The sequence below is a fragment of the Ambystoma mexicanum genome, chromosome 1q (assembly GCF_040938575.1).
Source record: "Ambystoma mexicanum isolate Mex_15411 chromosome 1q, UKY_AmexF1_1, whole genome shotgun sequence".
In the NCBI taxonomy this organism is placed as follows: domain Eukaryota; kingdom Metazoa; phylum Chordata; class Amphibia; order Caudata; family Ambystomatidae; genus Ambystoma; species Ambystoma mexicanum.
The window spans coordinates 679530781-679552740 of NC_090922.1; positions in this window are offsets into that span (position 1 = coordinate 679530781).

Below are 21960 nucleotides of genomic sequence, written 5' to 3' on the forward strand. Positions count from 1 at the left end.
TTGGATGGAATGGAAGAGAAGGATAAGAAACATACATGGTAGCACACAAAGGAATATAATTCTGGAAAGAAGACAACATTCCAATTTCAGGAAGGGGTCATTTGTGCAGGTCAGTCAACAACCTTGTATCTAAAATTCCCATAGTTTGAGTACAAATTGGAAAAGTGACAGAAAGAAAGTATGTGCTGGACATGTTTGCACTTGTAGATAATGGCTTCTGTGAATATTGAGAAAAACAATGCACCACTACATTCCCTCGACTCTTCTAGTTGGGAAATCACACATTTTTCATAATGTTTCACAAAACAAGCAATAGCACGAGACAAAAACTGAGCCTTGGTACACAGGATTTGTGTGCTGAGGCCTAAACAGATGTATTTAGCATTTGAACATAAGCAAAACAAATCTGGTGAAGAATGGCAATCATACATTATTTGAAAGAGCACAGGTAGACCTTTTGAAGAATAGGTGACTTGCGCAAGTTACCAAAGCATACCATGCCTAAAGCAGTGACTAAAAGTAGGTCACATTTCGGAAATTAAAGGGTTGCGTAGTAAAGTGCAGTAGGAAATATACGAAAACGTTATAAAAACCAAGAGAAAACAACAAATGTCCTACCATCCCAGATTCCCAAAGGTGTCCCTATATTATTGTACCTCACATGTGTGGGTGCACTGACCTCGGTGCAAAGGGAAACGCCTAAACCACTGGTACATCAAATGCCCTGAGGGAAGAATGGATTTGGCTTTGTGGGCAACCCACAGATTTGGGCCTGGGGTGTTAGGGCCAGCAAAGGAAGCAGGGAACCCCTTGCATTTCTGAAAAAAAGACACCCGTGGAAATCCAAAGCAGTCTGACTTGCACAAATCAGCCTAGATTTTATTACACAAAAGGCCTGGAAAATTAAAAAATCAGGAAAACCAGTGAGAAATGCTGGCAACAACACACGCCCTACCTTCCCATGTTCTTTCAGATTTCCCAAGAAAAATTGTACCTCAGATGTGTGGGTGTACTGACCTGGGCGCAAAGGAAAAAGGCTAAACCACTGGTATATCAAACGCCCTGTGGAAGACTGGATTTGGCATTGTGGACAACCCACAGATTTGGGCTTGGGGTGTCGCAACCCCCAAGGAAAACAGGGAAAGCCATTCATTTTTTTAAAGTAGACACGTATGGGAATCCAGAGCGGTCTGACTTGCACAAATCTCACCAAAATGTATTACCCACAAGTCCTGGCAAATTCAAAAATGTAGTGAAAAAAAACACAATTTTTAGTCATTTGCCACCAGGAAACCACTGAAACACTCATGTAACAATGTATGTCCTACCTTCCCACATTCCCACTGGTGACCCAATGAAACAGTACCTTGAATGTGTGGGTGCACTTACCTGTGTGCAAAGGGAAAGGCAAAACTACTGGCAAATTAAACTCCTGGGAAGACCACATTTTTAATGGATTTGGTCTTGTGGACAACCTAGAGATTTGGGGTGCCGCAGCATCCAAAAGAAAGAGGAAAACCCATGCATTTATGAAAAGAAGACACCTGTGGGAATCCAAAGAGGTCTGACTTGTGCAAATCAACCTAGAATGTATTACCCACAAGGCTCGGAAAAGTCCAAAAAGTAGTGCAAAAATTTGCTGCCAGAAAACCACTGAAACACAGCGACAACAATGCATGTCCTAGCTTCCCACGTTTGTACTGGTCTGCTGAAAAAAACTGTCCCTTACATGTGTGGAAGCACTGACCTGTATGCAAAGGGAAAAGGCTAAACCACTGGTACATCAAATGCCCTGGGGAAGAATGGATTTGGCTTTGTGGACAGCCCACAGATTTCGGCCTGGGGTGTCACAGCCATCAAGGAAAACTCCATGCCTTTATGGACAGACAACACTTTTGGGAATCCAAAGATGTTTGAATTGCGCTAATCGCCCTCGCCTGTATTAACCAAAAGACCCAGCAAATTCCAAAATGCAGGGAAACATATACAGTTTTCAGACATTTGCCACCAGGTAGTTACCGAAACACACCAGCAACAACACATTTCCATCCTTCATATGTTTCCACAGCTATCCCAATGAAAACGGTTCCTCACATGTATGGGTGTAATTACCTGGGCGCTAAGGGAAAAGGCTAAACCACTTGCACACCAAAGGGCCTGGGAAGAGCACATTTTTTATGACCTGTAGGGTCCTCATCCCTCCCTGGAGGGAAAACCTGTATTACAGTTAGGCCAGCGACCCAGGGCTTTTCCCTGGTGGCTTAGTGCTCTTTACTGCTTCCAGGGTTGGCAAAATGGGACCAGACCCTCAATTGTGCCCCCAGGGAAGCAGAAAGGATCTGCCCCTCATGCGGGATTCGTAAGGGGGCTGTCTCTACAGGCATAGGGCCAGCCCCCTGATGGCCTCAAGTGTGCCTGTGGCAAAATTGCCCTATGTTGTTTTGCCTTCCTTGGAGGAAAATGGGTGCAAACAGCACTAATTTGCCCCTAAAGAACGCAAAACAACATTATGCCATCTTGTTGGCATCTTCTGGGGGTGAGGGTGGGGGACTGGAAAGCCCACCCACAAGATCATATCACTGGTGGCCTAGTGGTCCTTGCTCCTTTCCCGGGGTGGCAAAATGGGGTATGGACCCCATTTCCGCCCCCCAGGGAAGCAGCAAGGGTGTGCCCATCTTTGGGGGAGTCCTAAGGGGACTGGCCCAAAGGCACGGGGCCAGCCCCCTAATACTCCCAAACATTCCACTATATGTGAAGTGTAATGGTGTTTTGCCTTCCAACATTATGCCATCTGGGTACCATTTTCTGGGCTTTGGGAGATGATTGGCCTGCCCCCCACCCCAAGATTAAATCTTCTATGTCCTAGTTGTCCTTGCTGCTTCGCTGGGGTGGCACAATGGGGTGAGGCCTTCATTGTTGCCCCCCCAGGGAAGCAGTAAGAATATGGCCCTCCCTTGGAAGATTTCTGGGGGGCTGGCCCACAGGCACATGGCCAGCCCCCTAATTGCCCCTAGAATGCCTTTACAAAAACAGCACCCATCTGCCCCCAAAGAAGGCAAAACATTGTGCCATTTTTTTGTGGTGGTGGGGGGCTGTTTAGCCTGGATGGGGAGCATCCCCCAAAATCAATGTCCTTGTGGTCTAGTGGTCATTGCTGGTCGACAATCGAATGCTCCTCGACCAGCGATCTCCTTGAGAAAGGGCTTATTGGAAAGGTGAGAGTCTCCCGTTTCCAATGAGCCCTCACTCAAGGAAATCGGCCACATAAATGCCCTTGCAGCATGCAAAAGCATGTCTGTGAAATTTAGAATCCGAAGCCTTTCGGCTTCAGCATATACATTTAATTTCCTGATGACGTTGGCGCAGGTAGCACGTACTGATGTCATCATGGCTGCATTCCAACACCCAGGCACTGAAGTGGAGGTCTTCCCCTTCACAGACTGGGGGTTAGTGGCGATCAGCCCTCCCAGAGGTGAGTAGTGCAAAGGACGAGCTATCCCGTCCTTTGCGCTGTGAACGTAGTGCAGTGAACAAGATAGCTTGTAATCCGGACTTAAGTTGTTAAGGAACTTCCCTAACTCCCCTCTTGTTCAATCTATATGTTCAATCCCTTGGGCAAACTCTAAGCAGCCTCAACATCCAGTTTGACCCATGACATACCTAATGCAAATTCAATGCAAGGTCCCCCCTCAGAATACCACACCCTCAAAAACTGTCCCTTCACAATCACCACCAGGACCGCAACCAAGTTCCTAAAACTGAACCCATATAAAAATGAATACCTTCTGATCTGCCCCCATACAGAAACCTTCCACTATGAATGGTCATGCTTAATTACAAACAGCCACTCCTCACCCTGTTCCAAAATCGATATAACATATTTAGCACCACACTCACTCCACTCTTCTCCTACAACCTAACCTGACACATCACTTACACTGCACATATATAATGCAAAATATTTATTCATGTATTTAATTTAATGTGATACCGTTTTTTAAATAAAAAAAACTTTACACATAAATCAAGTCATATAAAACAATACAACTTATTGAAAAATAAAACTATAAAATGTAAAATACAATCAAATCAAATCATTTCACTCATAACTGAAGACACACAATTCAGAATCCAAAATTCATATAACATCAAGCATATCACATATAACATCATCAGATAAATAAAATCAAATCACACATTTCAAATTCACAAGTAATAGGTGCAGAGATCTCATAGCTCATTTGCCAAAGGGGCCAATCCTTGGTGCAACTCAGTGTCATTGTCAATCTCCTCCCTTATATGGCCCTAGTTGCTCGTGGGCATAAAGTTAATGTACCCGCCATTTCACATCCTCATTAATGCTCATTACAACCCCATTGATTGTCGCTACTTTCCAATAATGTCGGCAGTCATTCTAGTTTCAGCAGTAGACCATACATTATATAAGGAGATCTGGTGACTAGCATTAAGAGTATTAATGTTTTGGTACCAAAACTCACGATCTTTAATATAATTAGGGTTATGTACAAATTTCCCATAATGTTTAAAGTACTCAGATCCCAACACTTGACACTGTGTTAATATATGTTTTGCAGTTTCTAACTTCTTACTATTATTACACAGTCGACATGATCGCTCAACCCGAGGCAGTTGGCACTGTTTACTCACTACCGCCAATACAGGTAGATGGTTAAGTCACAATAATAACATATATCTCCTAAAATTAATCAAAGGACAGAGATTTAGGTATTTTTGTGCCTGCTTAAAAGAGTAGAGCATATAAGTTAAATGCTTATAACTTTTCAATTTCTAAAGATGGTTAAAGTTACTTTGTCAATCCCAGGTGTCCATACGTTTACCAAGAGCACATTTCAAGTTCTCATGTTTTTCCCTCCACTGAGGGGTCCAACAGATATCCTTGACAAGTTGGTCCATGTTATCACTAAGGCCAGACAATTTTGTGTTACAAATCTCTTCACCCAGACTGGAAAGTAGCAAGTTAATGTGGTTATTAGAATTTTTAATGTATGGCTCAGCCCTCTTTTTCAGCACCAATGATTTAAAAGAAAGTTACTCGAGCTCCATCCTTATGATGGCCATTGGAATGGACTGGGGTAACCCCAATAATTTCCTCCAGAATTTACCTTCAAGTATCTGTAGCCACTCTAAGTCCATATCACAGAGTGACTCCAAGCCATAACAAATCATATGTTTCATTCATTGTATATACAGCTGACAGTCCCCACCCCAAATAGAAAAAACACTTTGTTTACATGTAAACTGATAGATTAAAGTCGTTAATTGGGAGGCCTTCACTTTGCAGGCTTGTTTACACTAATAATGACCCCCTTTCACATCAAACTCTACTCCTAGGTCCTTATAGGAAGTTGCATGCTGTATCTCTAGTGAACTAATACAGGGACGAGATTGCGCAATATTTCCACTGGAATATACGGTATCTGGGTCTTTTCTTGGTTGATCACAAGACCATTGGTCTCTGCATATTGCCACAGATTTTCCACAGATCTCATTCACCCACTGAAGGTATGATCAAAGACCACTAGGTCATCTGGATCTGCCATAACAATGCCTAGTACCAATTTTAGGAGGGACGTTAAATGCAACCCTGCTTAACACCCCTATTCTATGTTATTCCTTTAGTCATGGTACCTCCACTGTCCAATTTCAACCAGACAGAGGTATCCTCATGTGGCATTTTGAGGAAATAAAGTGCTCCCTCAGAGCATCCTAATTTATGGAGTTTGAGCCATAGTCTGTCTCTGCTAATGACATCGAAAGCTGCTTTAAAGTCAATGTATAATGCATAGAAAGGTGGGCTTTTAGATTGTAATGCTCTACTCCTCAATGTGCTCATGATCATCAGATTTTGAGAAGTGGAATACCCTCCTCTGAAACAACTCTGAAAGTGGTACAGGACTAGAGGCAAACTGCTTTCCTGTATAGTCGAGCATAGAAAGCAGTCAGTAGTTGCCAGGATCAGTTTTGATCCTTTTTTTATACACTGGTACAAAGATAGCTGTTCATAAGTGTTAGGGATAGTTCCTTCTCGCATTACACTCTCAAATAAAACTTTGAGTAGACTCGCCCATAGCCCAGCATTTTTTTTAGTACTATGTTGGACAAGCCATTGGGACCTGATGCCTGTGAGCATTTCAAGTTGTTAATTTTATGTTCCAGATCTGCCACTGTCACCTCCACAGGTGAGACGACTGCATAGTCCTACCACAATGAGTGCAGCCCAGCTCATTACAACTCTCAAGGAATTCTTCCCAAACCTGGGCCCCAGTAGGGTTCACCAGAGGTTGCTGCCTATCACCCCTGGCACCCCCCTGTAGCGGACAAATACTGCGAGAATTCCGCACGCACATCACTTTTACCGTGTGTTGCCAAGCTTCATTTAGCTTATCTCTTTTCCTCAGTTTTAACCACAACCTATATTTGTTTTTTAATATTCTTGTGGACTTATGTAAGTTAATCAGAGAGTTACATGTTCTTTTGGCTATACAAATTTCCTTTCTTAATTTTCTCTTAGCGTCTCTGATTTCTCTATCGTAAGGGGCCTTGGTTAGAGAATTCTTTACCACCATGAATGATTTAGATGTGGCATGCACCCCTGAGAACGTACAGATTGAGCTCTCTATTTCCTCAATTGTCATGGATTCAAACCTGGAAAGGAAATCAACATTACAGCCTAGGATGGTAATTTCTGCTTTAGAGATGTTATTATCAGACCATAGTATCCTTGTAGCGGCATGATTCACTAACAAATTTCCAGTATTAATAGTTACCGGAGTCTGTTCCATAGCGCCAACGTTCATAGATAATGCCTCATGATCACTCCAATCATTTACAGTTACAGACATGTTATTAACAAGGGATGCCATTTCACAACTGGTAAAAATATTGTCCAAGGTGCTCTTAGCAGCACCGCTTTCCAGGTAGCTTTACCGGGACATTCACTCGGGGTACGACCATAAATGATTTCTAATTCACAGTTGTTAAAGAAACGTCGCCAGCATTCACCTTCCTTGTCATCTATATTATGTTCCATAACGTTGTGGGGCTGGAGTCGTGCATTAGTGGCAATACCTCATCCCCCCCTTATAATGACAATTAAGGTCTCCCTTCACAATAATATAATTGCTGTTTGAGTCAAATATCCAACGATTTAGCAGACAATGTAAAGAATCCTGGATCTTTACACCCCCCCCCGGAAGGTTGTAGATATTCACCAGTAGTAATCTTTCCCAGTTGTCTTTGAACATAAATGTCACCTTGACAGCGCAAATGTTATCTTCATCCAAGGTAGGTATTTTTCTGGGATTTAGTGACGTTCAGACCCCAATTATCAGCCCACCATAAGGCCACTCACGAAAGCCTTTCGTGGCTGCAGTTTGATACAGAATCTAAGCATCTATCATGATGGGAGAAAGCAACCACGACTCTTGGAGTAGAAAGCAAGCATAGTTAGTAATCTTTGGAAGGGAACCAGTCTCTGACAGAAGATGAGTAAAGCTGCGGGTGTACCAAGTAAGAAGAGACCAAGCTCAACGATTTGGTACTGCTAGTGGTAAAGATTCCGCGAACCACTTCTGCATCGTTTGCATGTCACTCATTTGAACATTTTTGCCCACAGGTAATTTCAGGATTGGTCAATTTTTAATTTAATGGAATATTTTCCTTCTCACTCAACTTAAGGTCCACTTCTTTGGGGTTACCATCAATTTCTATCCCCACTTGTGCCAGGCTCTTCTTATGCTTCTGCATCAGTTGCCTTGTAGTGAGGACTTTACAATGCAATGCAGTGACATTAGGATTAATGCTGCTAAGCAGCTTCACAAAATTGAAATCTTCAAATCTTATGACACGTAACTGTGGATTAAGATGGAGTTAGTGACAAAGGACATTCTTGGTAACCATCAGCCTTTCTCTTTCTGATTTAAGTTCTTTATGCAACATATCTTATTTTCCACAAGGTTACAGTCACTCAGTGTTTCCAGTTCTTCTATGGATTGAGTACTGTCCTGGTCAACAATCCTAGCCTTCCTTTATTGTGTGCAAACTTTGTTTTCTTTATGTTCCAAACTTTGTGAAAGCACCAAATCCTGATTATCCTGATTATCACAAAGAGATCTTGTTGGTCTTTTCCAGTATTATCCAACTTGTAAGTGTCCCAGGATCTTTGACCTTTTGTTTTTTTTGCTCTTGTAGACTTTTTATGGGCTCTTTTGGATTTCTTCAAGGGTGGCGTGCAATGTCGGATAGGGGTGAAGCCTCCACACATGGTAATTGCTGCACCGCCGCTCTCTTTGCCAAACTTCTCTGTTTCCTAGAATAGAAAACTACCAAGCTCTCACTAGTGTCTTTAATTTCTTCCTTCTCTGGCAATGGTTCTGAATAATCTCGTTCTGCTTCCAAACATTCTTCTTCTGGTTCCTGATAGGATTTGTCTATTGGAATAGTCGGTATATTAAGATGGAGTACAGAATTCACATGAATCCTCCCGCATAACTTCAGCAGGATTTTCATGGCGAATTGCATCGACGCCATGGATGCTTGTAACTCAGCCATTACTGCCATATGAGACTGCAAGCCTACTATATGACTAGACTCTTCCAGGTTGTCGGACACTCCAGTGTCAATTACCAAATTTGGTGATGCAGAGAGTCAAACTGATCTGTCAATTGATGGTGACTTGTCCGCTGATTGCACGACCTGTGCTTCAACAGTAAATTCCTCCCCTCTTGACACTGGTTCCTTGCTAGTCGTAGTTGCCATAAATCTCTGTATTGACAGCAAAGAATGCTTGTCTATTTCGTCATAGTTTGCAATATCGCGTGGCTGGCTGCCATTATGTGACATTGTTGGCTTTTCCTCCAATGGCACCGTGTTTTTAGCTTTAACTGTATTTTTCTGGAATAATGCAGATATAGTCCCTTTTCATTGGGCTGTATTTGATGATTTTTGTTAGTAGCTGCCGGCTCTTTCTCAATCCCGCCCCTCCTCAGATTATATCAGGATCTTACCCTCTTGTCCACGAGTGACCACAAAGGACCACTTGACTCCACTTCTCTCCACACGTGCTCCACGCTGTTCTGGGGATTAAATGCAGTAACAGACACACACAGGTAGAATGCTCCTCCTTAGTATATGAAATGGAAAAAAACAGTCTGTTCACAGGACCATGAAGGAACACTTGACTCCACTTCTCTCAGCGCACGCTCTGCTCTGTTCTGGGGATTAAATGCAGTAACAGGTACACACAGGTCGAACACTCCTCCTTAGTAGTTGAAATGGAAAAACACTCCTTTCACTGGACCACGAAGGACGACTTGACTCCACTCCTCTCTGCCAAAAATATGGTTTCTAGGCAAAATAAAATGTAGGCATTGTATTCATATCACTTTGCCATCCCCTTCACACTTAGTAGCCCTTATGACATCTCCCACCTGCCACAAACAACCTGCTGATAAGCTAGGAAAATTAAACATTTCACACACAGCTTTCACACGACTCACAGCATCCTCTTGCCCCTCACACCAACTCCACCTAACTTCTCATCAATTACAACATCACCAAAGGCCTCACCATGTATCTGCCCTAAAAACAGAAAGCTCATACTCAAAACTACAAGTCATGAAGGTGTTTAGAAAGAGCATGTCAATGCAACCCATAACCCTCCACCAGAAAACCCCTCAACCATTGCTAATACAGATACGCTAAAGCCTCCTACTACTTCCAAGAACTTTGGAATGCCCCATAATGCATGCAGAAACATTTCATTATCATCAACCAAATCTCTAAATCACCACCCCCTAACATGCCACATATAATTCAGTATGCAACTTCCTCATGGACTATTTTCACTCCAAAATACACATCAGACAAGCTGTCCACTTCACAGTTACTTCTAAACCATAAAATATATGGGACACATTCCACCCTATCGATCAAGACACACTCATCACACTTACTGCCAAAACAAATCCTGGGCACTTCTTGGATGGCGTGTGCCTAGCTCAGGCCACAACAAACTGCATCACCATCGTGGCCCTACACTGGGTCAATATTATCTTGCATACCACCACTCCCACACTAGAAACATGACAAAACCCACCCTCATGAAGAAACCATCCCTTGACCCCACGCTCCCAGAAGTTGTTAAGGAACTTCCCTAACTCCCCTCTTGTTCAACCTATATGTTGCATCACTTTGGCAAACTCTAGGCAGCCTCAACATCCAGTTTGACCCTTGACATACTTAATGCAAATTCACTGCAAGGTCCTCCCTCAGAACGTCACACCATCAAAAACTGACCCTTCACAATCACCACCTGAATGGCCGCCAAGTTCCTAAAACTGAACACATATAAAACATAGTACTTTCTCATCTGCCCCCTTAGAGAAACCTGACCTCACCTTCTCGATCAAAGAACTAACCATAGACAACACACACATAACCATTTTCAGACCAGTAAAGTTCATAGGCTTTGCCATCAACTCCTGCTTATCCTTCAAAGTCCACATAGCTGATGTCACTTAAGTATGCAGCTAACAGCTACACCTCATACACAAGATGTAACACTTTGTTCACTTTGAATACTTCTGGACCACATTCCCGGCACTAGTCCTCTCCAATCAGGACTATAGAAACACCCTCCTCAATGGACGTATACAAAACACTCTCACTCCACTGAAAAACATGGTGAATGCAGTAGCAAGAATCTTTGCACTCATACCCAAACACTCATTCATAACCCCAGCTTGGGCCCAGCTGCACTCACTTTACGCCAGATAATTGTTTTCAAATTACTCTGTATCATATACAAGGCCATCCAACTCAAAACCCTGTCCCACAGTCACAGTAAAGTTAAACCTAACACTGACACAAACACCAGGCAAACTATACAGAACCTCCAATACATGCTAATGTGCAAGCTAAACTGCACCATAAAGGGAGAGGTAGAAAGCAGAAATATGATTTAGATGATGCTGAAGTTGAAAATAAAAATATGATTTAGGTTGAGGAAAGTTTCAAAGTGAAGGAGGGAAAGCCATCTTTTTGTGACTACTTTGGAGTAGAGAAAAACAATTACCATCTTGCATAGCAATCACGCACATGACATGTCTTGCCAGTGACTATGAGGGAAGAGAAAACCCCAGACTTCATTGGAGGCAAGCAGGAGATTACATTCAGGGACTGTAACCTGAATGTGCCATCTTCTTCTGAAGAAATAGAATACTACCTGAGAGAAAATCATAGATTTGTTTAAGACAGCAAGTTATGTACATTTGCTGTGCCTAAGTCTGACCTAATTGTTTAACAGGAAAGAGAATAATAGCAAAGAGGACAATAGAGAATCATCTGAAGGCAAGAGATTATGTTCATATGCTGTCACTGAGTGTGTCAACAATTTGTGACTAGAAAGAATAATTGCAGAGAGAAAATCATAGAAATGTTTCATGGCATGAGATCACATTCAATGGCTTTCATTATTATCAGGAGATAGGGCACGGAAAATCATTTAAAAGATCCCAAAAGTGTTCCAGTGATGGTTTCTGTTATTATTGTTTTTTTTGTATGGTGAAAAGAAGAGAAATCAGCAAAAGGGAGTTAAAAGAATAATCTCAAAGGCTGTCACAAAGGTTTTCCCAATGGCTTTCACATGGAGTGCTTTGTTACTCTTAATCTTTTTGTGGGTGGAAGGAGAACGTTCAGGTGAAAGAGATAGAAACACATTCACAATGTTTTCACAAAGGATTTTCAAAGGCAGAGTAAACATTTAATGAAGTTTGCAAAATCATTTATAATTTCATACATGTTATTAAATGTGCAAAATGCACAAACATGCTTTTAATAGCTTAACAAGTACTCATGTTCTTTCCATTTGTGAATCAGCCCTGTTCTTCCCTCTAACATCAAGCACAACTCAGAGAGAATTAAAAAAAAAAATGATATTGGCCTTCAATATGAACTCTGAACTCACCTAGCGCGTATGTGGCTTTGATTGGCGTGCCAAATCTCTCCCAGATGTTCAACAGTGTTGATTATCCTACAGAGCTGATTTACACAATTACTGCAAGACATCACACTGCCTTCAAAATGCATGGGTGGTTTCAAGACCACAAAACACAGAATTCAGTGCTGAGTTTGATCATTAGTAAGTTCACCAAGGATTACAATAGGGTACGCAGTGTCCTATATTCAAAACATGGCACAAATATCTTTTTCTAAAGTCATCATAAGGCTATAAATTGCTTTCAAGTAACAATGCTTAAAATAAGGGATTTGACATTATGGCTATTCTGGTCACTACTGAACTGCAAAAAATGATGGCAAATAGATTATTGTACATGTCTTGTAATAGAATGGATTACATAACACATGAATTTCATTTGTTGAAATTGCTAGTTTTTGTGTAAAATGTCATTAAATTAAATGGTCTCCATGAAATAATGCAAATCTAGAATGGCTTTACAGTGAAATGCCATGTAAATAATGTTATTCAGACAAAGCAGGCTATTTTGGAGTCTTTACTGAAAATGAAACAAGGTACGCAAAAGAACTTTCATGTGAAAGGGAATATAATAAATTGTGCAATTTGAATTGTAGTATTCAATGATAAAATAGCACACAGAAAGCCATTATTAAATATAAAAGATGTCTAGTATATTTATAAACAGAACATGCATATTGTCATATTGTCATTTTGAGTACAGACTATGGAAATAGCACATTTGGTTCAAACGAAACTGTAAGTTTGTATATGTGTCATCTTTCTTCAAAACAGGAATTCCAGACCACCATTACATTTACTTGGATTAACAAGGTTAGTGACACATATTTACTTACATGAAGACAATGGCATTGTTTAAAAAATGCAAACTATGCACTGAATGCAAGATTGATATTGGGCATTCAGACCAATTCCGTTGTCTCGTATTTCTAAGCTGACTGGAAGATCAACAAGATCGATGTCTAGAGGATCAGTAAGTTCATTCCTAGAAGTAGATGCCTTGAACAGACCTAAAACTGCCCAATGGGCGGGGGTTTGGGGGTACATCAATGTTAGTTTTTTGGATTTCACTTATGCACTGTTTTATTTTTTATAAGTAGGGTAATGATGCTTTGTTGTTTTATTATTGTTACTTGGGAGGGGTCCTGGGAATGGTTCTGAATGTTGTACCATTTATTGTTTGGGCTGGACAGACTTCGCTGTCTTGACTATTCTTTGTGTTTGTTTTTCTTTGTTTTTTGTTCTTTTTTGTTTTTGTGTCGTTTTTATTTTTTTTTAGGTTGTATTTTTGCTTTTGATGCTCCAGACCTTCGAGGTATAATGGCGACCTCTCAAACGGATAGGTCTGCTAATGACCACCTGTGTGTAGTTTCTTGGAATGTGAATGGGGTCAATAATTTGTTAAAGAAAAAGAAGGTACTTCACATGTTACAGGACATGCATGCTGATATCTGTTTCTTGCAGGAGACTCATATTTTGAAGGATGAGATTTCTAAGTTGGAAAAGGAGTGGGTGGGTTCGGCTTATGGTTCCTCTTTTTCGTCAAGGTCGAGGGGAGTGGCAATTTTGTTTCGTAAGAAACTGCCTGTTAAAATTTTGAAGGAATGTGCTGATAAGGATGGTAGGATGATTGCATTAATGGTTGAGATTCAGGGGGAGTTATTATCCCTCTGTAATGTGTATGCTTCTACTGTAGATGATGGCTCCTTCTTTAGAATGGTGGCACAGACCCTTTTGGATTTGAATAATCCTAATATTCTACTTGGGGGGGACTTCAATACGGTATTTGATCCTGATCTGGATAGAAGTCAGGTCAGGCGTGTGTTACGTTGTGATTATCATCATCAGGCGCTTCATTCACTTTTGGAGGAACATGATTTGAAAGATACGTGGCATCTGGAGAACCTAGACAAGCGACAATACAGTTTCTTTTCTAGTGCGCATGGTGTGTTCTCTAGATTGGACATGATGTTTACTGGTGGGAATGTTTCGGAGAGTGTTGTCTCAAGTGGTATTGGTAATATTTTATTGAGTGATCATGCCCCTTTTGAGATGAAATTGAGACATAAGTTTCAGTGTAAAAGAAGTTTCTCATGGAAGATGAACACGTCTATCCTGTTAGATGATGACATTTTAGAACGGATTGTTTCAGAGGCGAATTACTTTGTTATGGAGAATCGCGTGGAGGAGATCAGTGTAGAGAACATGTGGGAAGCCTTTAAATGCTGTATGCGTGGTGTCTGTTTAGGGCTGTCGTGTGGTAAACGGAAAAAGGAGGAGTGTAAGAGGCGTGATCTAGATCTATGTATTAGTGGGATCTCGAGGGATCTGATGCTTAATCCGACTAACTCTGTTTTTTTTGGCAACTTTGAAGAAACTTAAAAAAGAAATGGAAGACTTTTTGACGATGAGGGCTGAACGAGGCTTGTTCTATTCTAAATGTTCATATTTTGAGAAAGGGGAGCGTTGTGAAAGATGGTTGGCATACAGGTTGAAGAAAAGGATTTCGGAGTCTGCAATTACGTCTATAGTTGACAAGGATGGTAGGATTAATTTGATCCAAATAAAATTAACTTGATATTTCGTGACTTCTATGAGAATCTGTATAGCAATGAGGCGGGTATTACTGGTGAGGGTGAGAACTTCTTTGGTAATTTGCCGATGCCGGAGGTCTTGGAATACGATCGGGATCTACTTGGTGTTGAGATTACGGTGGATGAGATCAAAGGGGCGATATCTGCGCTGAATACAGGCAAATCCCTGGGTCCTGATGGCCTCCCTTGTGAGTTTTATAGGATTCTTCCGAACTCAGCCTTGGAGCTCTTGAGAGATGTGTTTGTTTCTAGCAAACAGACTGGGAGGCTGCCTAAAAGTACTAATCATGCATCTATTTCGGTATTTTTGAAAAAAGGTAGAGATTGTAATCTCCCGGCAAGTTATCGTCCGATTAGCCTAATCAATACAGATAATAAGATTCTTGCTAAGGTCCTAGCTATGCGCCTGGTGCAGTTATTGCCTACTTTGATTTTAGAGGAACAATCAGGTTTCATGAAAAATAGGCGTACATCTAGTAACATCAGGAGGTTATTGCTTACTATGGAAATGGCGGAGAGGACGAACTGTGATGCCGCTGTCCTGTCGCTTGATGCAGAAAAAGCGTTCGACAGAGTTAGTTGGGATTATTTATATTCAGTGCTGAGGAGGATGAATTTGGGTGAGCAGTTCATCTCTTGGGTTGCTCTTCTATATTCCAGACCGACTGCTGCCGTTAGGACTAGTGGAGTAATTTCAGAACCTTTCAGTTTGGAGCGCGGCACGCGTCAAGGTTGTCCTTTCTCTCCTCTGTTGTTCATTTTGGCAATTGAGCCTCTTGCTGTTAGCATCAAACATGACCCAGATTTGCGCAGAGTGAGTTGTTGGGGTGTGACACAAAAGGCTTGGCTTTATGCAGACGACCTTTTATTATTACTGGAGAATTTGCAAGTGTCCATACCCAGTTTGATGAGGCTTTTGTCTGAATTTCATGATTGTTCAGGCTATAAAATTAACCGTTTGAAATCTGAAGTGTTGCCTCTGACGAACAGATGTGATAAGACCCTGGTTACGGGGCAGGGGTTTACATGGTGTGAGGTTCGCTTGCGTTATTTGGGGGTATGGCTGATGTATCCTCTTTCCAAGATGGTAGATGAGAATATGAGTGTCGTTATTCGAGAATGTAAATCGGAATTAGAGAGGTGGTCTTTGCTTAATCTTTCTTTGTGGGGTAAAGTTAATGCCCTGAAGATGAATACAACTCCTAAGATCAACTTTATATCTAGTATGCTTCCTCTAAAAATTAAGAGCTGTTACTGGAATGATTTGGACCGCCTAGTTCAGGAATTTTTGTGGGATAAAAAGCCACCAAGACTTGGTCTATGGAAGTTGCAGCTTCCAGTTCATTTAGGTGGACTGGGGGTACCGAATTTTCGAGCCTACCATTTGGCCTTTTCTGCTCATTCTTTTGTTCTATTTTTAACTGGTGAATTAGACAGCTGGGCGGTGGCAGAATCGAGTCCCTATGGGCCGCTGGGACCGACAGCCTTGTTGACCACAAATACCAAGATTCAGGGTGGTGATTTGTTGGCAACGTCATTTTTGCGCAATTCTTGGATTGCAGTTTTATCATGGCTTGGTTGGGATGCATTAAAGTGTAAGAGTGCCTCTATCTGGTTGAATCCTAAGATTAGGGACACTTTGAGGACAGTTTTTTGGCCTGAATGGTTTTTGATGGATATTAAACAGGTTTCTGATTTGGGGAATGATGATCGATGGTTGACTGCAGCATAGCTGAGAGAGAGATGGAATTTTGAGGGTTTATCAGACTCTGCATATAGTCGGTTTAAGAGGGCGGTTGGTGAGGTTGACTGGTCCGACTCTTTGGATGTGTGCACTTTGCTGACAGACTCTACTGGGAAGTGTGGCGGTCTGGCCAGTCGGCTTTACAAACTAATGGTGTCACATTTTCGGAGTAATGACAATTTGCGGAGAGTATGGAGTGAGAAAATTGGATCAGAGATTGATTTGGATGATTGGCAGAATATGTGTAGTAATGTATCTTTGTGCTCTCTGAATCTAGGTGAACGGTCTCGACAGATCAAGATCCTGAACAGGGTATATTGGTGCCCTGAAACATTGCATAAAAGAGGCACGTCTGACAATTCTAACTGTTGGGGGTGCGTCCAGGCAGTCGGGTCATTGGAACACATGTGGTAGGATTGTGTGAGAGTCAGAGATTTTTGGAGTGAAGTTTGTAATGTGTGTGACAGGATTGCAGGAGGTGGGCTGGTCCTTGATTTTAGGACGGTAATCCTAGGTGATGATTCCGGGTTGGGTGATGTCAGCTCAGCTCTCAAGAAGTGGATTTTTCGTGCTTTCATTGTGGCCAAGAGGTTGATTCTCCGTGGGTGGAAAGGGCGGGTCTCACCTTCCTATGAGGAGTGGATACAGGAAATGCATAACCTGTCACGGACGGAGAAATTGATTTACAAATTGAAATGTAAATGTTCTACATATGGGAAGATCTGGAATGTGTTTAATGACTTCTTTTAGGTTATTTCTTCATTGCTTATATTTTTTTATTAATTCTTTTTGTGTACTTCCTGTTTTTGGTTTTTGTTAATATTGCTGTTGCTGATATGTTGTATATATTGTATATAATATAAATAAATAATTTAAAAAAAAAAAAACCTGCCGAATGTGACAGAGTAATAAAGCTCCAGGAAGACTATTCATCAGCCTCATTAAAGCAGCCTGTTAATAATGTTCTTATGCTTTTGGGTTTGGATGCTATATAAATAAAGATAAACATACATATAAACAAATCCAGTCCTTTGTTCATAACAGCAGATATTTTAGAGGCATTCGGCCTCATTACATGGTAGGCAGAGGACCAAGGTGCTAATAGCACCATGGTCCATGCCGGTAAAATACCGGTACCGCCCCATTGCCCTTCCCCATTCCCATTTTTGCCCCATAGGGCTCTATGGGAATGGGGAAGGCGCTAATTACGGTGCCGCAAATTGCGGTACCGTAAATAGCACCCTGGTCCCTTTGCGGGTTGGTTTTTAACGCCTGCTAAATAGCAGGCGTTAAAGTACCAACCCTCAAAGGGACCTCGTAGTAAGGTGGTAAGGGTTTACCGTACCGTTGCCCTTACCGGTACCGGTAAACCCTTACCGCTGTCCATGTAATGAGGCCCATTGACTTAGTCCACACACTAATGCAAATCCATTCAGACACAATGGCAGGAGCATTAAAATGTGCAACAAAAGAGATGCATTTGAATTGACCCATGGAAATCGATTTTTCGGCTGTACATTTTGGAACCAATCAGCAGAATCGAAAATCATTTGCAGATCTTACTTCTGTGCGAAAACACAAGTCATGCGCATTTAAAAAGGATACATTAAAATGCAGGCACTATGTATACACTAACATATTTTAATGACTCTGTTATGCATTCAGTGAGATACACATAGAGAATGTCTTCAGAGTTTAATATTTTTGCAAACCTGAATATACCACTCGTATTAATGTCAAATCACCATATGAGGAATTATAAGAAAAATGAATGTTTCAGTCTAATTTGAGTCCTCATTCCTGAACAGTGGGCTAACTCATAGCTAACACATCCCTTTATGACACTGATAATTCAATTGGCCAACAACATGAAGGGCAGAGATCATGGGGGCTGTCAGTAAATAAATGGAACCTATCATAAGCTCTTTCCAATCCAAAAATTGCTGTGTCAAAGGATACTGCATGAATGTAGTATGCTAGGTAATTTGGGGAAAGCAGAAAAGAAAGAGATCCAAAAGAGATCCAATCCGATAGGAGAATGGCTGATTAGGTCTACAACTGGAAGTGGTTGATGGACAATCTCATTCAGTCAAGAAGGGACTAAATGCAGAGTTCTCCGCAAGAAAAAATAAAACTTACTGATAGGGATTTTGGGAGCAGGTGAACAGACTAAATAGAAAAGCATATCTAGTTGTGCTTCCTGAACTGGGTTGATTTTCCTCCTTGTCCAGGGCCTTTGAAAGACAAACCAAACATTAGTCCAATGACACCAGCGTATATAGAGAAATGTCCAAAGAACAAATTAAATCCCATTTAGAAATTAGAAGTATTTTGGGGGAACCCTGCTTACAAGCATAGAGTGAATATAGAACAATGTGCATGTGTTTTCTGATTTAGAATTACGCATTGACACCCTAAGTAGCATCATTGTATTAGGGGCTGTCTCCTGAAATGTGGGGCCTCTGAAATCTATAGACATCTCACATTGAAATGTGGAATAACAAGTCATTTTAAATCTCTTTCTTAAATGAGCACATAGAACTGGAGTTTTGAGTGGGTGAACCTGATTCCTTGAGAACAGTGAGAGAGTTATGCGCTGATGTCTTTACATCCCAATAAGAAACATAATTCCTGAACCCAAGCATTATTAATTGCAACCAAACCAAAACCACAAAAAATATTGTCCAACATTTATATATCTATGCCCAAGCTAAGGACCAATAGAATGTCATAGATAGTGCCGAACATTTTAGATTTGAATTAGCCCAAGAAATAAAGGAACCATGTGTTAAAGTAAATAGTTGCCTCTGACGGCAATACTTATCAATGGTTTCAGAGAGAACTATGTAAGATTTTTGCTTTCAACTTGACTATAGAACTCCATCACCTTTTGTTTAAGTGGGCGGGAGGTGTCCAAGTATACAATTATATTCCAATCAAAATAAGTTTATTCAGATAATATCCATTAAACATGTACACAACAAAAGCAACAACAACAGTGTGTTACCATTTTAAATAGAGTTCATAAAGGAAATATAATATACATACAGCATATACAAATATAAAATAATCGCACGCTAAAATGTAATTATAATTCCATATTGTAGATTGTGTGAATTAACTTTTATGAACATCAATGGCAATGTGTGGTCTGCATTATGGAGTATACTATCTAATTTTCTAGAATAGTCATTCATATTGATTTTTCTATGTATGGATGTTCATGTGAATTGGAATGAAAATGTTAGCGAAGAAATAACAAGCAGGTGGTGGCTTTCATTCTGTAGTCCAGCTGCATGTATTCATGTGATAAATTGTGGATAACCTCCCCATCATTCAACATTAGGGGACCAGACTTTAATTCAAAATAAATATTCAGATTAAAAAGAGCCTGTTTCTTGCCACAGATTGTCATGATATTTGACCTATTCTGCCCTGGATGTAGAAAGGGAGTAGGAAAACCACAAACTCATTCATCCTATTTGTTCATATTATACTTTTTTAGAAAGGGCTCTAGTGTTGTAGGTAGAATGGAGCTCTCTGACAGGGGTAAGCAAACCATTCCTTATATTATGTATCCTGTGTAGACATATCTCACTATGTCTGATTAGTGTAGGTAGCAAATACAGAATTGTGAGCATTGTGGTATAGGCCTGATGTCAGTTTAGACAGTAATGCTTAAACCTGCAACTGTGTACTTGAAGGGCTCAAAGCTCTTTAAGGAATAAAAGAAGTGTTATGATGTACTAGGAAGGGTAGGCAGAAGATTGTGATGTAAAGAGGAATGTTATGGTGTGAATGAGGGAATGCTTGTGATGAGGGTTCTAAGCCTAGGCAGCTGGAGAACCCCTGCCTGGGTGATGGGAGCTGTTGGGGTTTGACTTATATGTTTCTTCGGAATGCATAAATATGTGTTAAGAAGTTGTGTAATAGCAACTGAGGATGTTCTTCACTCCATGTATTGTGATGATCCAATGTTTCACAATGGAGTGTTATTTTTTACTTTGTGTTCTATATGAGTTCAGTTGGAGCCTGCCTCTCTAGGGGGCGCCTGCTGTCACCTTGGCTCTTGCTTAATAAAGCTTTTAACTGTTGTCCACGGTCTGGGCTTCATTTCCTAAGAGGAGCCAGTGTCTGTTCCTAGTAACTGTTTCTGATAAGCTTACCTGATGTAACTATAAGAGTATGTTATAAAGCTAAATGGAACTTACCTGCAGCCTAAGGAAGTCAATGTGTTTCACTGGCGATGATGATGGGATTCAAAGAGACATGAAATGGACCTGCAAAGCAAAAGAGTGACATTTTAAGCAACCAGTCTGCTGTGGGGGTGAGGGGCTGCAGAAAAGAAGGAAAGGAACACACTTCCCCCACCCATGTAAGTCCCACCACCCAAGGCGATAATGAGGGGAGAGTACTGGTCCTGCAAGCCATCAGGGTGAAGGAGAGGGGAAGGTGTGCTCCAGTGAGATCCGACCCAATGATAAGGGGGAGTTGCACGACTGTATATAATTGAAAGAAAGAAGTGCAGTAGTCTTAGCACTTTGGGCAAGTTCAGAGCAAGGATAAGGGAGCTGCAGCCTTGCTGTATCCAGGGAGGTTAAAGAAATGGGAGCAGATCATTTAGCAACCTTTAACAAGGAAATGTGCAGCGCTGCAAAGCCACGGCTAAAATAAAAGGGGGTTGCACTTAGAATTCTTCCTGTGAAACGTATGGGATGGAGAAGCAGTAAAAATAGTGCCCTGAAGTAAAGAATGGCATCTGGAGGGATCTGCATGTAACAGTTTAATTACTGCGGAATCCAGTGGTACTGTAGATCCGTTGGTAGTTGCGGTGGTCGCCCAGGGTGATGATTGTTTCAGGAGAGATGTTGTCCTTGCTGTGGAGGAGAAACTGATGGTGACGTCATGTCACTTGTAGGGGGAGTTGGCGATAGTGTGTAATGTGACATCTCACCGTTCTCTGGTCAAGACTGCGAATGCTACAGAGGAAGGACCTCTCGGCATCCTAACGCCATGCGTGATGTGACATGGGTCTCGTCATATCGGAAGAGATCCAAGAAGTGGAGGCACCAGTGCGTCTTATATAGGAAAGCTGATTACGGGCAGGCATTCGTAGAGCTGTGCGGCAGATCACAGCAAAACAGACACTGTATGGAATGCCCAGCAAGGCAAACACTGAGACACATCTCGCAATATGGACCACGATGGGGGGAATGAAGACATACATGGTAGAGGGACTGTGTCTAAGTGTGCCGGAAAATGTTTTCTTTTTTTTGCTCAGCGATTTGAAAGTCGATAGGATTCAGGTTCCAGCGGCAAAAAAAATGAAGCATCTGTTTGTGCTGGTCGTGCTTTATTCTGATGCTGTCATTTTTAAAATTAAGATGCAGTGGTGGAAATCGTAATATGAATTGGCAAGGCATTGTGTATTAACATTGCTTGTTAATTTGAAAGGTGTGCAGTTGTTACAGTAATGTTACCTGTGGATGTTTGGGATTGTGCCCTATGGTGCCTGGTGAGAGCATGTGGTAATTTGCAGTTGTTTAAGTTTGCCTGACTATACAGTTTGCCGCAGTATATGTGAA